Source organism: Capra hircus, chromosome 11 (genome assembly GCF_001704415.2).
Source record: "Capra hircus breed San Clemente chromosome 11, ASM170441v1, whole genome shotgun sequence".
In the NCBI taxonomy this organism is placed as follows: domain Eukaryota; kingdom Metazoa; phylum Chordata; class Mammalia; order Artiodactyla; family Bovidae; genus Capra; species Capra hircus.
This window is the reverse complement of record NC_030818.1, coordinates 75,176,445-75,191,274: the sequence shown is the minus strand read 5'-3', so window position 1 is coordinate 75,191,274 and position 14,830 is coordinate 75,176,445. Positions and strand designations below refer to the sequence as shown.

The following is a 14,830-nucleotide window of genomic DNA, read 5'->3' as shown; positions in this document are numbered from 1 at the left end:
GCCAACCTGCCGCTGGGCTTTTGTGTGGTTTAATGAACATAGAGTCATTTGGAAATATGCACTGTGCTCCACAAAAGGAAACAGTAATATAATCAGAAATCATTATATTCCAGTACTTCAGCACTATTGCTACTATTAATGTCCATTATCAGTATATTACCTGAAATGTGTTTAACAGTCACAGGCACTAATCAAGTTGCCTGTCCTAGAGAATGTATATTCTCTCCATCTGGATCACACCATGTATTGTGCTGTGACTGTTTTAAACTTTTTTTTTTTTTTTTTTCAGATAATTGGAACCTGCTACTTCATATTCTGAAAAGTAATGTAGTGGGTGAAGCCCTGAGAGGCTCAAAGCCTAGGCTTCCATCAGGGAAATAATGCAATTTCCATGCAGAATGATTATAATATTATTCAGTGATTACATGAAAGTGGGGGGGTCTGTTTTTGTTAGACTTTTGAAAGCGGCAAATTGAATTCCATCCAAGTAATCAGAGGTTATGAGTTTCCAGCACAGTATGTTTGCACATGTTGGAGGCTTATTTTCCCAGAGTCCTCCCTAGCCTGCTGCCCCCTGAGCCTTTGCTGGCCTTGAGGGACAGACCTGAAGTGCCTGGGAGTGAATTCGCTGACGAGAGCTCTCAGCCGATGAGAACTGGGAGCTGGCGGCAGAAGCTCCAGCCTCCTCATACCCTGGGTGGGGTAACTCTAAGATGTGTCCCTCTCCTTCCTCCCAGAGGTCCCCGGGGACACTGGCCCAGGTGCCCCCAGTGGCATCCTGCTTATCTTGGGCAACCTCTGTTGGCTTCCTTCACTTACCTGTCTCCATTCCCCACTCACCGGCCTGGGCTTTCTGGCCTCACTCTCCAAGTAAACCGCTTGCCTCAAAGCCTTGTCTGGGTTCTAGTTCCCAAGAGAGGCACACCTAGGCCCCCTAACCCTGCCCCTTTCTGTTTGGAGAGCACCCAGAGCCGTCTCAGGCTTCCCCAGTGACTCAGTGGTAAAGAATCTGCCTGCCAATGCAGGAGACACAGGTTCAATCCCTGGGTTGGGAAGATCCCCTGGAGGAGGAAATGGCAACCCACTCCAGTATTCTTGCCTGAAAAATTCCATGGACTGAGGAGCCTGGCAGGCTACAGTCGATGGGGGTCACACCGAGTCAGACACAACTGCGTGACTGAGCACACAGATGCCTCGCTGGAGCCCTCTGTCCTTTAAACTGGCAGCACCCAGAATCTTCATGTTTCAAAGCATCATCCTCCTGAAAAATGAAAATTCTGAACTTTTCTTTTTAATCAGGAAAGTGATGGATATAATTTATTTCTCCCTCTTCTCTTAATTATTATTACCCCATTCAAGTGAGACAAGATGATTTCATCCAGGTTGTATTTTAAATGCCCATAATCGATGTCCTCATTCTGAGCATGAATCTATGTGCTCTTAGATAATTTATGTATAATTTTAATAGATTTGTCAACGGCAGCCCTTCCTCGTCTAAACAGGCTGCTTGCAGACAGATCACTTAATTTGCTCCTCGATGCTATTTTTCATACATGGTTGCTGCGCAGCCGACAGATAGCAGATGATCCCATTACAAACACATTTGACAGGGCATGGGCTGTGGGGATGAGCAAACTCAAGGTCTCCTATGGTGGCGAGCAATGTGTGTCTCCCTCTCACTCAGAAGGGGAAGTTCCAGGGCCCAAGGCAAGGTGCTGAGCCCTCGGGAGCTGACGAGCACTCCTGCTTACTTGCCCTAAGAGAGGTTGTTGGTGCCCAGCGCATTCCCCACCCTGGGGATCACCTGTTGACAGTTCCTGCTTCCTGCCTCTCTCTGTGTGGGGGTGCCCAGCCCATTCATGGGGCAGGCTGCAAGTCTTCGGGGAGTGATGTCTCAAAAGCACTTGTCAATATCACTCAGCTATTAAAACGAATGCATTTGAATCCATTCTAATGAGGTGGATGAAACTGGAGCTTATTATACAAGGTGAAGTAAGTCAGAAAGAAAAGCACCAATACAGTATATTAATGCATACATATGGAATTTAGAAAGATGGTAACAGTGACCCTATATGTGAGATAGCAAAAGAGACATAGATATAAAGAACAGACTTTTGGACTCTGTGGGAGATGGCAAGGGTGGGATGATTTGAGAGAATAGCATTGAAACATGTTTATTACCATATGTGGAAAAGATCACCAGTCTGGGTTTGATGAATGAAACAGGGCACTCAAAGCCGGTGCACTGGGACAACCCTGAGGGATGGGGTGGGGAGGAAGGTGGGAGGGGGGCTCAGGATGGGGGACACATGTGTACCCATGGCTGATTCATGTTGATGTATGGCAAAACCCACACAATACTGTAAATTAGCCTCCAATTAAAATAAATTAATTTTTTTTTAAAAAGCACTTGTCAGCCAATGAGAGGTGGGAGATGATGAATAAACACTGCAGCTTCCTCCTATGTCTCTTGGGAGGACAACTTTGAGATGGGTTCTCCCCAGCCTTTTGGAGCATCCTCAGTAGGAATGAGCCCCAACTGCCCAGGCGGAAACTGGTTGATGCTTCCTCAATTGACTTTTCCCCATCTCCTACCTCACATTCCTACTACCTCATGGTGATTCCTTGGATCAACTTAAAGAAAAACAACCCTACTCGCATCCAAATTGCTGTTTCAAGGGCCACTTTGGAGGGGAACTCAAACTAAGATGCTTGTCCTTCTGAATGTCTTCAGGTTGATCTTTTAGCCATGCTTGGCAAGGAGCTTCCTGTACCCCAGGAATTCTCCCTCCTCTGACCGCCTTCAGCCCCACCAGCAGAGTTAACTTAGCCCTCACCGTCTGCAGCCCTGGGACCTCCCCTGTTTCTGCACATGGGCGAGTGATGGAGTAGACACTGAGTCTGCCAGCTCCTTGCTGACCTGAGCGTCTGTCCGAGAGGAGGTGGTGGTGCTCCAGCCACATCCTCAGTCAGGAGTGAAGACCAGAGGTGCCCAGCAGGGCAGAAGATGGGGTAGCCAGAGAACACTAACAGTGTACCTTTTAGGGGAAAAAAGTACAGAAACCTTTCCTTCCAAAGACTGATGTGAGCCCTGATGGATTATTTGCACCATTTCTGTCTGCTGGGGTAATTGCAAAGGCGAGTGTGCTGTGTTCCAAGGGAAAAGTGTTCCCTAGACGCGGTAATCCTTGCCATGCCAGCTTGTGACAGAGAACCACATCAATTTCTAAATTTTCTCAATGGAATGAGATGTGTGTAATGTGGAATAAAATATAAACAAGTCTTAAGAAGCATCTATGTGTTTCTTTTTATCAACCTTTAGATGCATTAAAGCCAACCACAATTTCCTATGAATTCTAGATGATATGTAGTATTTTTATTTGCTACTTCATTGCTAAATGTTTCGTATAAAACTGAAGAGGGGAAAAAAAAAACACAGTCCCACATATAATAGAAGCAGCAGATGGCTAAATGTGACCGTGGGAGAAAAGCAGTGAATGGAGTGGGCTCAGAACAGAGGCTCCCCAGTTGGGTGCAGGCCCGAGATGGGGTGGAGGGAAATTCAGGTATGAGGTTACCTGTGCTCATCAGCCATTTGCTTCCACTGTGTTTTAAGTAGCCCATTAGTATTCAGAAGAATCTACAGGTATCTTTGTTACTTTTTTTTTTTATCTTTTAAATGTACATATAAATGAGTATGTGTTATTTATAGATGTCTTTGGATTTAGAAACATCAAGCTTGAAAACTAATGCAGCGGGGAATGTTTGATTTACTGCTCGCTGGAGAGCAAGGACAGGGGTGGGGGACTTTCTGCAGGAAGGAAGACTGGGTTGGGATAAGCTGTTTAACCTTTCTAGGGGACTTTCCTGGCAGCTTCAGTTACAGTTAAACTGTGGAGAGATGACTGGGTGGGGAAAAAAAGAGCAGCAGCCAGAGAGTTTACAAGCCAACGTTGTTTCCCCAGCTCTCCTGCTAATCAGCTGTGAAACCTTCAGCTTGTCACACACCAGCTCTTAGCTTTGGTTTCCTGCCCATATCTGGACATCAAGCCATGCCAGGCTGTGGCCCAGCGATTTGGTGCATTTGTACTAATGGCTCTGGCCGGACTCATAGGTTGCAGAAGTGCGATGAGTGTGGTAAGCCATGGTTCCTTGTTTTTTCAGATGGAACGTGAACCTCTGGTGCGATCAAGCCACTTGCCGTCACACTTTGGTAGAGACCAGGAAAACAGAATTAGCTTCTACTTCTATTTTCAGTTCCTAGGCTGTTTCTATATTGGCCAAGAAAAGCAGAGAACTTAGAGAAATTCCTGGTAATGACTGCTTTCTGCCTGGGTATGGAGAAACTTGCCTGTCTGTGGTTTATTTTTAAATGGATAACTCATCATAACTGGATTAAAAGTACTGTAATCTCCAAAGACTTTTCTTTCACAATTTTTTTTTTTCCTCTCTGAGAGTAGAGAAACAAGGCTCAGGTCTACTCAAATAAATTCATTTTCTGCTCAGTGACGAAGTGACGCCTCTCAGATCCACTTGGGGCTGGGAAGGGGTTTTCAGCCACTGGCCCTATGGCTTAGATTCAGAGAAGAAGTGGAACAAGTAGGGGTTGAAGTCATGAAGGCGTCTGTCCTCAGGCTTGGCATCTAGTAGTTGCTGGGGAGGAGGATGAGGGGCTGGTAAGGCCTGAAAGTGTCCTCCTGGAGGAAATTCAGGGAGATGCAGTGAAGGGAGCGGGAAGTGGGAGCTGATCAGCGTCAGATACACCCAGGAAAACTACATACGTGGTCAGCCCATTGATCCACTAGCTCCTAAGGAAGATCCTTCCCCATCCATTTGTCCTCTGCATGCTCACCTCCGCAGAGAGGTGATGGGAAGAAATGCACCACCTCCCTCTGGGTGAGGTAGGTGTTCCAGCCATACCTAGTCTGTGCTTTAGTTGGCAGGCATGGTAATAACAATGTTAGAGCCACCAGTTAATCTGTGCCATGGGCTATGCCAAGTGCCTTCCTTACACCCAAATATTTAACTCTCAGAACAACCACAGATGTTCAATAATGTCATCCCCTTTGGACAGGGAGGAGATTGGGTCAGAGGGTGGGAGTAGGGTGGACAGTCTGCCATTTAGACGCAGGTCTAATTAGAGATTTAGACCCAGGTCTCTCAGACTATAAATATCCCATGCTTTCGACCACCCCACAGGCTGAGCCAACCCTGAACCAGGTGTGTCAGGGTCTAAGATGAAAATCCAAGGTGAGGCTTGGATTGTGCCTTATAGGCTATGAGTTTGGCTGCGGGGTTCGGTCCCGGGAGAAGGGGCTCCAGAACCTCTCTGCAACTCCACCAGGAAATCAAAACCCACCGAGTCTGAAAGCTCACCTTGTCTTACTCTGTGGAGCTGCTTTTCCCCATCCCTTCTCTCTAAAGCTGTCAAGAGGCCAAGACCCAAAGGGTCAGCGGATGCTGAGTGACCTCGACCCTGGCAGCCGTGGTGTCGGCCAGGACAGGCTCAGTCCAGACCCTGGCAGTGAGCAGACGCTGGGCCCCTGAGCTTCCTTGGCCGTTGTGTCCTGTTCTCATGCTGTCTCCACCCCCCGACATGTACAGCTGTGGGCCTGACAGAGGGCTGATGTGGTGGTGACTTGAGTGCCTTGAACACAGGTCAAAGGCTCCCTTGAAGCATTGAAGCAGCCAGCCCCAGAGTCTACCACCATGAAAGGGACAAGCCTCAGAGAAGAAACTGGAACAGAGAAGGTGGGAGGGAAGGGGGAAATCCCAATCTCTCTGGGCTCTACTGAGGGTCCAGACTTGAGGTGGGTTTTTCCTTCGGTGTGAATTCCAGTGTGGTTGGTGCTAAGATGAGGGTTGCCCCACATAGCCAGGATGGACCCTCCTGGAAAACAGCTTGGGAGGCGGGGGGGGAGCAGCTTATCAGGCCGAATTCTACTTCCTCTTTCCCCTGCTCTCAACCCCCTCCTGGCCTATAATTCTGTTTTACTCCCCAAGAATCGAGATAAGTCTTGTTCAAATGTTACAGCCTGGCCCGGGAGTGCAGGGGGAACCAAAGGAAGAGCCTTGTTCACATTTGGGTCAGAGTTCTCAGTGGGCAGCAGGGTCACACAGGTGGAGCCTCCACAGTTGATCCACCCACCTGGCCACCTGGACAGAGCTGGAGAGGAGAGAACCCCATCCCTCAGCACCAAGAAGGAGGGAAACACCCATTCGCACCGCAATCCAGCTCAGCAACACCAGCAGCTGGCCCTCCTGTCTCTGAATTAGGATGCCAGCCCCTGCCCTGCCTCCCGTGGGGTCTGCGTGGCCGTCTAATGAGGGAGAGAAGATGCAGAAAACACTCCACCAAGCCCATGGCACCAGGCAAATGTGAAGCGTCATCATGAAAAGCTTCAATTTATGGGTCTGAAGGAGAAGCAACATCTGGGAAAGAATTATTGCAATTTAAAGGGAGGATGCAGGCCTGGTTTATAAGAGCGAAATCTGGAAGCCACGTCTGATTTTTTTTCTCAAACTGGTTTGTATTCCAATCATGAAGCTGTGGTGTGAACGTCCAGATGTTCGAAGTGAAATTGTAGAAAATGAGTGGAGTCTTGGAGGCGTTCTCCCTCCTTCAGCAGAGCCTTACTGAGCATCTACTACGTGCCAGGTGCCACACGTTCTGGCCGCAGCTTCCCGACACCGCGGGCCAGTCGGTGGAACAGGTTTGCTGGCGTCTCTGCCCTTCTCTCCGCAGCCCTCCGGAATTGCACGGTCATCCTGGCCCTGGATCCAGGCACAGGAAGACCTCTGTTAACTTGTGCAGGACTCTGAGTGGTGGCGCTGACTCAGGGAGTCCTAGTTAGTTGAAGCGGGTCGGCCATGCAACAAGAAAGTAGTTCGTGTGGGAGCAGTTGATTTGCAACTTTCTTTTACTGAATCGTTTCAGTCTGGGTTTCTGGCGAGCCCTGTTGTAGCAAGACTTCAAACCCAGCCAGTGCCTGGGCACCCCGTTTTCCCCATCTCCCCATTCTCCTTGCCCAAACCAGCCAAGCGGGACAGAAGAGGGGCTGCTGAGAAGCCTCCATTGGTGACACCGAGTTCTTATCTAACATTCCCAGTAATTCACTCCAGGAGGGTCTGTTCTTCAAGAGTGCAAAAGACCTACTGCAGAGGAGTTTTCAGCAGAAAGGGTGAATGAAGGCAGGAGGAGGAGGGCCAGGAAGGAGGAGCAGGTGTAGGTCTGGTCACAGTGGTGGAGGAGAGCTGATGCCATCGAGGACATGAGGCTGGACACGGCAGGACACTGGGAAGAGTCCAGACTGGCCTGGGTTCTCCAGGACCCCTGCCATGGAGGGCTGCTGGCCGGGGAGGAATGTGACCTGTTTGGGGTTGAGCACAGTCCCTCTGGCAGCAGCAGAGCCATGTTGTGGGAGGTAAGAGGGGGTGCTGTGGCTATGATCCAGGTGTGAGAAGGGAAGGCCTCACCCCAGGTAGCCATGATGGAGACTGGAGAGAACTGTTCTGAGCAGTGACAGGGCAAGTGGCGGTGCCAGGCCCTGAGATGAGGGTCTGGCAGTAGTGAGTGTGGGGAACGGTGCACTATCAGGTGGGCTGGGGGGCACTGACTGCTGGAGTGGAAGCTGCAAGGAAACCTCTGTGCAGTGGCTGTGAGCTACCAAACTCCACTCTGCCCAACAGCATCTGCCTCCTCAGAATGGAATTTCTCTCATAGGAAAGAATTTAAATTTCCTCTTGGGATGGGGGAGGCTGACAATGAAAAAGGTTGAGAAACTCTGAGTTAATAGTAGCAAGAATCCAGGTGAGCTACCTTCCTATTGACTGGGGTTGGGGGCGGAGGAGGGGACGCGTCTGTGATCTCTCTGCTGTGGGAAGGGTCTGTGCAGGGTGAGGGGGGTCACTTGGGAACCTGACCACCTCGAAGCATCTGCCAAGCTGGCAACAGGGATCGGGGGAGAGGCCAGTTGGGTCATGGGGTTGGTTTGGGCTCACTAGGACCTGATTGGAATGTGATGTCCATTGACACCTGTACTTTTTTCAGCCCAGGGTGATGACTTCAGAGAAAACACAAAACAACTCTAGGCTCCTCATTGACTGGGGTCCGAGGAACAAGTGGGCTGAAATTCAGAACAAAGACGTAGGGTGGGAGGACAAACCTAGAGCTCCAGTTCTAGCTTCCTCCCGCTTCCACTTGCTATGTGACTTTAGAGGATTCTTATTTTCCATGAGCCTCAGCTTCCTCATCTATAAAATGGGAATACTAATAGTAACATATTCATAAGCTTATTAAAATGTACACGATAAACTGTGAACAGCTAGACATTGTAAATGTCAAATGTTATGAAAATATTGTTATTATGCTTCGGTGAGGAGTCATGGCCTCTGAAGATCCTGTCTTTCTTTGAAGAATATGTGCCCACAGAATAACTCGCCAGGCAATACATCCCCATCGTGGGGAATATGTAATGGGTCTCATCAGTGGCCAATTCTGGCCCTTAATGGCAACAAGAAGCCTCCACATTGTGCTACATCTTTGCATCTTAATTCTCTCCTTGAAAAAGCAGTGCCTTCCAGACCCCAGTCCATAAACTGTCGAGAACCTGATAGATAAACACTCAGAGAGAGTGTTTATTTGGAGATTGGCAACACGCCTGCAAGCTTTGGTGAGCCATGGTTGATATTATTAATGGATGGCCTATTTTTCTCTCTTCTCAAATGCAGGAGAATGTGAATGAGTGTTCCCCTTGCAGGATACATTCAGAACCGCCATCCAAGCCTGTGCCAGGGGTGCCCGAGGGTCCTTCTCCAGGACTGATGGGAGGGTGGGTGTGGGAGCTGGTTTTCTTGCTCTAGTTTACAGCCTCCAGTTACTTTGCTCTTTTCCTTTTAAGGAAGAATCCTCGTTTCCCAGTTGGCTGAGGGGTGGTGAGCTGCCTGGACACTGGAGTTGTAATTGGGTAGCGTGGTCAAGACCCAGGCAGAGCTGCTCTCTGATCCTGTATCAAATGGGAGCCTCCCTAATTGGTTTCTCCTCTCTTAAGGCAGCTTCTCTCCCCCAAAAAATTGGTATCTTTTATAGGGAAGTAAAAATGAAATCCTGGAGCCTTCGTTTATTATTCTCTTGGCTATCAATTTGGTTCATGTCAGAAACCATCTTTATTTATAGACTTAGAGTTAGAATGGGTCTCAAAAATATCTCTGAGTTTAATTTTGAGGATCTCCCAGCATTTAGACAGTTATGTAACCCAAACAGCCCATCCATGGGTCTTGGTTTTATATTGGCCTTTATGCTCTGTCAAACTCAATCAGCATCTCATAAGGGCCTTGAGCGGAGAAGGCAATGGCAACCCACGCCAGTACTCTTGCCTGGGAAATCCCATGGGTGGAGGAGCCTGGTAGGCTGCAGTCCATGGGGTTGCAAAGAGTCGGACATGACTGAGCGACTTCGCTTTCACTTTTCACTTTCATGCATTGGAGAAGGAAATGGCAACCCACTCCAGCGATCTTGCCTGAAGAATCCCAGGGATGGGGGACCCTGGTGGGGTGCACAGAGTCAGAAATGATTGAAGTGACTTAGCAGCAGCAGCAAGGGCCTTGAGAAGGTGAAGGGCTTAAGACCAATTTCACAGACATTGACTTATTACTTATTTTTAAAACTTAAGTTAAAAAAGTCCCTCATCCTTTGGCTTTTTAAATTTTCTTTTCCATAGGCCTGGAAGCTGTCCTTTGAGGATGAGATTAGTGGGAGAGAAAAGGTTGGTTTGACCAGAGAGGTCAGAAGTCAAGTCCAGAGGTTGAACCTTCATCTCCCTCAGGGATGAAAATTCATACCTGCTTCCCTGGAATTCCTAGTTTCTTTCCTGAGATTCATTTCCCCAGGCCATGATCTTTGGAAACTGAAGATTTTACAGTGTTATCTTGGGAATTATATTGTTACTAGAAATCGGTTTCTAGTCGTTTATTTTAAAATCATTTTAAGTACCATGCATCTCATTAGAGTAGAATATGTTTAGGTAGATGGATGGAACTTGCAGGCTTTCTAAGAAGAAAACATAGTGCATAATGAAGGGTCTATACGTACCCCCATGTGATGGGTGCTGTGGGCCAGAGATTCAGACATTAAGATAATGTCTGTTCTCAGGATGCTCAGGATGCAAGAATTAGTGGTTGGGTGGGAGAAAGAAGAGCTAGAAGAGTTAAGAGATGAAATTACTGAGACATCAACTAATACTAAATATGAGCCGAGAACAGCTAGAAACCCCTCAAGGGAGGGGCCTCTGGTCGGGGTGGGCAGAGATGTCATGACGGAGGTGTGACTTGCCCTGGGACTGTAAGCAGGTGATGGCAATAGTGAGATGCTGATGCTTTTGCTGTGGATGATAATTATGTACCAGTTTCTCTGATACATTAATAAAGAGAAATGAGAGTTCATAGAAATTAAATTATTTAGTCAGTGTCACAAAACTAAGGGCCATGTTAGAATTCTAATTCAGATGTCTGATTTCCACAGTCTTGCTTCTAACTGTCTCTGAGAATGTATTCATTAGGGTCTTGACAGGAAACAGACACATCCAAATGTGTAATCTGAAGAGAGTTCAATGAAAGGGCTATTCACAAAGGTGTAAACACAGTGGGAAGAGAGCGTAAAACAGGGCAATACCCCAGGGCTCATAATCAGGGCAAGGGGAGAGAGCTGTTACTGGAAGGCAGAGAGAGCTGTGTCCTCCTCAACACCAGCCACCAGCCATGACCTTCAGCAGAAGGTCCCAGCCATCTCATGAAGACTCTGCAAGGAAGAAGGAGAGAGGGCAAATAAACACCCAGGCCACCCCAACCCTGGGTCTCCTGCTGGTGTCTGCATTGGCTGAACATAACTGGAAGTCCCAGGGTCTCAGAGCTGGAGAGATGCTCTCCATGCTGACTGGGTGAGCCTCCCACGACACAGAAATGGATGGGGAGCTGACCTGGAGGAGCGGACAGAAGATACCCAGCACAGCCTGTGATGTCTAACGTCAGCTCACGCTAGGATCTTTTCAGAAGCACATTAGACAACAGTGCCAGAGAACTCCACTCTGCATGTGGTTTATTTTTGTTCAGAACTTTATTTCTGTTATCTCCTCTAGAAGTTGGCCTCTGGGGACCACAAAGGAGGAAGGAAGAGGCCATTGTCACAGAACAGTGTAGACAGCCCTGCTGGCTCGCCCCCTGAACTGCCCCTCAGCTCCTGTCTGCCATATCCATCTGGCACAGCCCAGAGAGTCGAGCCGTCTGAGATGCAGAGAAGGGAAGCCAATTAACCTGACATTGGCAACCAAGAGTTTGTCTCAAGAGTGAGAGCTCTTTCTAAAGCTTGGTGGCCAGCGTCTTGGGCTTTCGGTTAGTTAGTAGGCTTTACAGTGGCTCAGCAGTGGCTCCTGCTCTCCAATGCAGGAGATGTGACTTTGATCCCTGGGTGGGGAAGATCCTCTGCAGAAGAAAGTGGCAACCCATTCCGGTATTCTTGCCTAGGAAATCCCATGGACAGAAGAGCCTGGCAGGTTACAGTCCATGGGGTCGCAAGAGTCAGACACGACTTAGCAACTAAACCACCCCTACTCTTCCAGTGGCCTGCAAGGCCCCACACAAACTGAATTCTCACCTTTCCAGCTTAATGTCCTATGTGGCTGTCCCATGTCCAGCCACAGTGGAGGGTCCTTGCAGATCCAGGAACACGAGTCACTGATTCTTCCTCTGCTCTGAATGCTCCCCTTCCCTGGACACCTGCACGGCCCATACCTGCATCACTTTCCAGTATGCTCAAATGTGATACTCTCACGGGGCCTGTTGCCCCAACCACCCTCTCTAATCTGTACCACAACCTACACTCATCTCTTGCTCCACTTCTTCTCTAACAGATAGTCCTGACTGCCTTCTAATTTACTGTACAATTTGTACTTATTTCTTAAGCTTATTGCTTATTCTGTGTTTCCATCCACTAGAAGATGAGCTCCAGGAGGGCAGGATTTTTTTCTTCTGTTTCCTCGTATTCCTAATGCTTAGACACTGCTTGACACATAACAGGGACTCCATTATGTACTGAATGAATGAATGGGTAAATACATGAATGAGATCCTCAAGGATCTTAAAATGGACTGACCGCTGTCCCCTAGTCCTCTCTCTTCCCCAACACATATCTGCCAACGATCTTTCCCAGAAATACATCGATCGTTTGTTGTCACCAGTACTGTCGATACTTTGTGGCCAAAGTGTTTGATTTAACCGTGAGCTTCACGGAAGCTTGGTAGAGGAAATGAGTTCACGGCTTTGGCTCCATGTCAGAGTTTAAAGGTGACCTTGGCTTACTTTGCTTCCCTACAGAAGTTATTTCTTAATCATAAAGGGAACATACTATCCTTAGAAAAAATACTATTTTTGCCACTTTCAGCTTTAAAGTGGCTATTCAATATGGCCCACATGTCTGTCCACAGCAGCTGAAAAAGCTTAAGGTGAGAGGCTCAGAGAAAGACCCATTGTGTCATTGGAGCGAAGCGCATCGTAAGATGAAATTAGTTTACAATAACTTATTTACCTGTCCACATCCTTCATATCACATTAAAGCTTTGCCCAGCTAGCCAGGACTCTGGAGTGCTAGGAGGAAAACGGAAAATCAATTGATAATGATATATTCAATTTAGAAAATATATTGATCCCCAGTAATGACAGTTGTGCATTTATTGCAGTGGAGGGTGATGTTGCCTGTCGTGAAGATGGTATTCACATATATTATATTTGAAAGAGGAAACTAGGAATAACCCTGTCTCCCCTTAATAGATAGTCTCTTTCTATGAGGTATTAATCTATATATTTCATAAAAACCTTCCTTCCAGGAACCCATCGTTTGCGTCCTCAAGGTCTTCTAGTCTATTGTCTAAAAGTAATGATATGTTTTGGTGATTCTCAAGTCTGTGTCCTGTTCTCTTTTCAGCATTAAACTAAAGATGTACATTTTTTATTTTTTCCCATCTCTGGAATTTCTTGGTTTGGATTAGATGGAAAGGAACGCCGTGATTCTCACTGTTATTGAGTGATTATGGCTTTGCTGTGGGGATTAGAGCTTTGTGCATTGGGGAGTGGGGAACTGAGATCTCGTATCTGCCCCCTGGGGTTCTCTGCTACCCACTCAGACCCTCTTATCTTGGTGGCCAGGGCAGAGTTTGGGCATGGCCTGTGCGTGGTCATCCACACCAGAAAATCCAAGGTAGGGACAAGCTCCCATTTAGGGTGGGGACCTCCTAAGATGCTGGAATTCCAAAAAGAGCTTTTCAAAAAAGATGCTATCTTTTTCCCACCACACCCTCACTCTTCTCTTGTCTCTTTTTAGACGGCCTGGCCTCCTGGTGATGCTCACGTTGTGCTAAGTGTTGGTGGCTATCGAGGATTTTGCATCCTGGGGACGAATCCTGAGCTTGCCAGAGACGGACGGTGCAAGGTAGGTCAGCTCACCTAAAAGTCAGAAAGACTTTTCTCTGACAGTGATTACTTCGGGGAAGTGAGGTATAATAGATGTAGCTGGTCCTCTTGCCATATTGTTCATGAGATTTTTACCACAGACCTGAGATTCACTGGTACCCAGAGCCAAGCTTAGCCCTCGGGGGCCCCACCCTTCTGGAATCAATGCACAAGCATGACTGGCACTCTTGATCACTCACCTGGGGCTCTGGTCCTGTAGGAATTTGGGCCTGGGGGCAGCTAGAAGCTATGTGACCCTTAAGCTCCTCAAAAATTGTAATTCTTCCTTTATAATTTAACTTTCTCTTGTTATTAAAATAGTATTGTTAAGTGTCATTAAAATATTATTGATATTGTTAATATTAAACAATATTATAGTATTTGTTCATTGTAAAAATATTTTTAAAGATAGCACCCAAAATTATATAAATTATTTATAAGCATAGTCCTGAGAAATGACCATTTCAGTGTCCCTTTCCTGGCTGTTTTCCTTTTCATAGAGGGTACACACACACATGTACACACACAGATGAGGTCACATGGTGTGTACTACTTGGTAACTCATTATGTCGACTTCACAGTCTGTCCCAGGTACCTTTCCAAGCCACTAAATACAATTCTATAACAGCTTTTTTTGGGGGGCCACGCCCTGAGGCATGTGGGATTCTAGTTCCCTGACCAGAGATCAAACCTGCACCCCCTGCATTGGAAGCATGGAGTTCCAACCACTGGACCACCTGGGAAGCCCCTCTAGCATTTGTAAAGGCTTCATATCGTATGGCTATAATAAGCTGTAAAGTTTACTTGCATGTGTGTTAGTCGCTCAGTCGTGTCCAACTCTTTGTGACCCCATGGATTGTAGCCTGCCAGGCTTCTCTGTCCATGGGATTCTCCAGGCAAGAGAACTGGAGTGGGTAGCCATTCCCTTCTCCAACACATCTTTCTGACCCAGGGATCAAACCGGGGTCTCCCACATTACAGGCAGATTCTTCACCATCTGAGCCACCAGGGAAAGCCCCACAGCTTATTTAACCAGTGCCTTAATAATGGAAATTTAGTGCATTTTTGATACATCGCTCTTACCAATAACACTACAACAAACATTTTTGCGTATGTGTCTTTACATAGTCATTTGATTATTTTCTTGGATTAAACTTATAGAGCTCAGGCTTGAAGTTTTGATTCAGGAGCCTCCAACCTAGATGGTGAAGACCAGGCAGTCAGGGGAGTTGGGGTGGGGGGGCGGTTCCCAAAATAATGAAGGTGGGAGCTGGGGGCACAGGCAGTGAGATTCAGGCCTGTTGAAGCTGAATGGCCTAGGCTAGCACGTCTC

General features: G+C 47.4%; 1 protein-coding gene across 1 annotated transcript in view; it reads left to right on the top strand.

The window, feature by feature from the left end:
• The window catches only part of KLHL29 (kelch like family member 29), a 332,145-nt gene that overhangs the window by 79,350 nt on the left and 237,965 nt on the right, over positions 1-14,830 (top strand). The window contains exon 2 of the mRNA XM_018055589.1: positions 13,370-13,477. The gene's annotated coding sequence lies outside the window, so the exon portion shown is untranslated. The remainder of the gene's footprint in view (positions 1-13,369; positions 13,478-14,830) is intronic.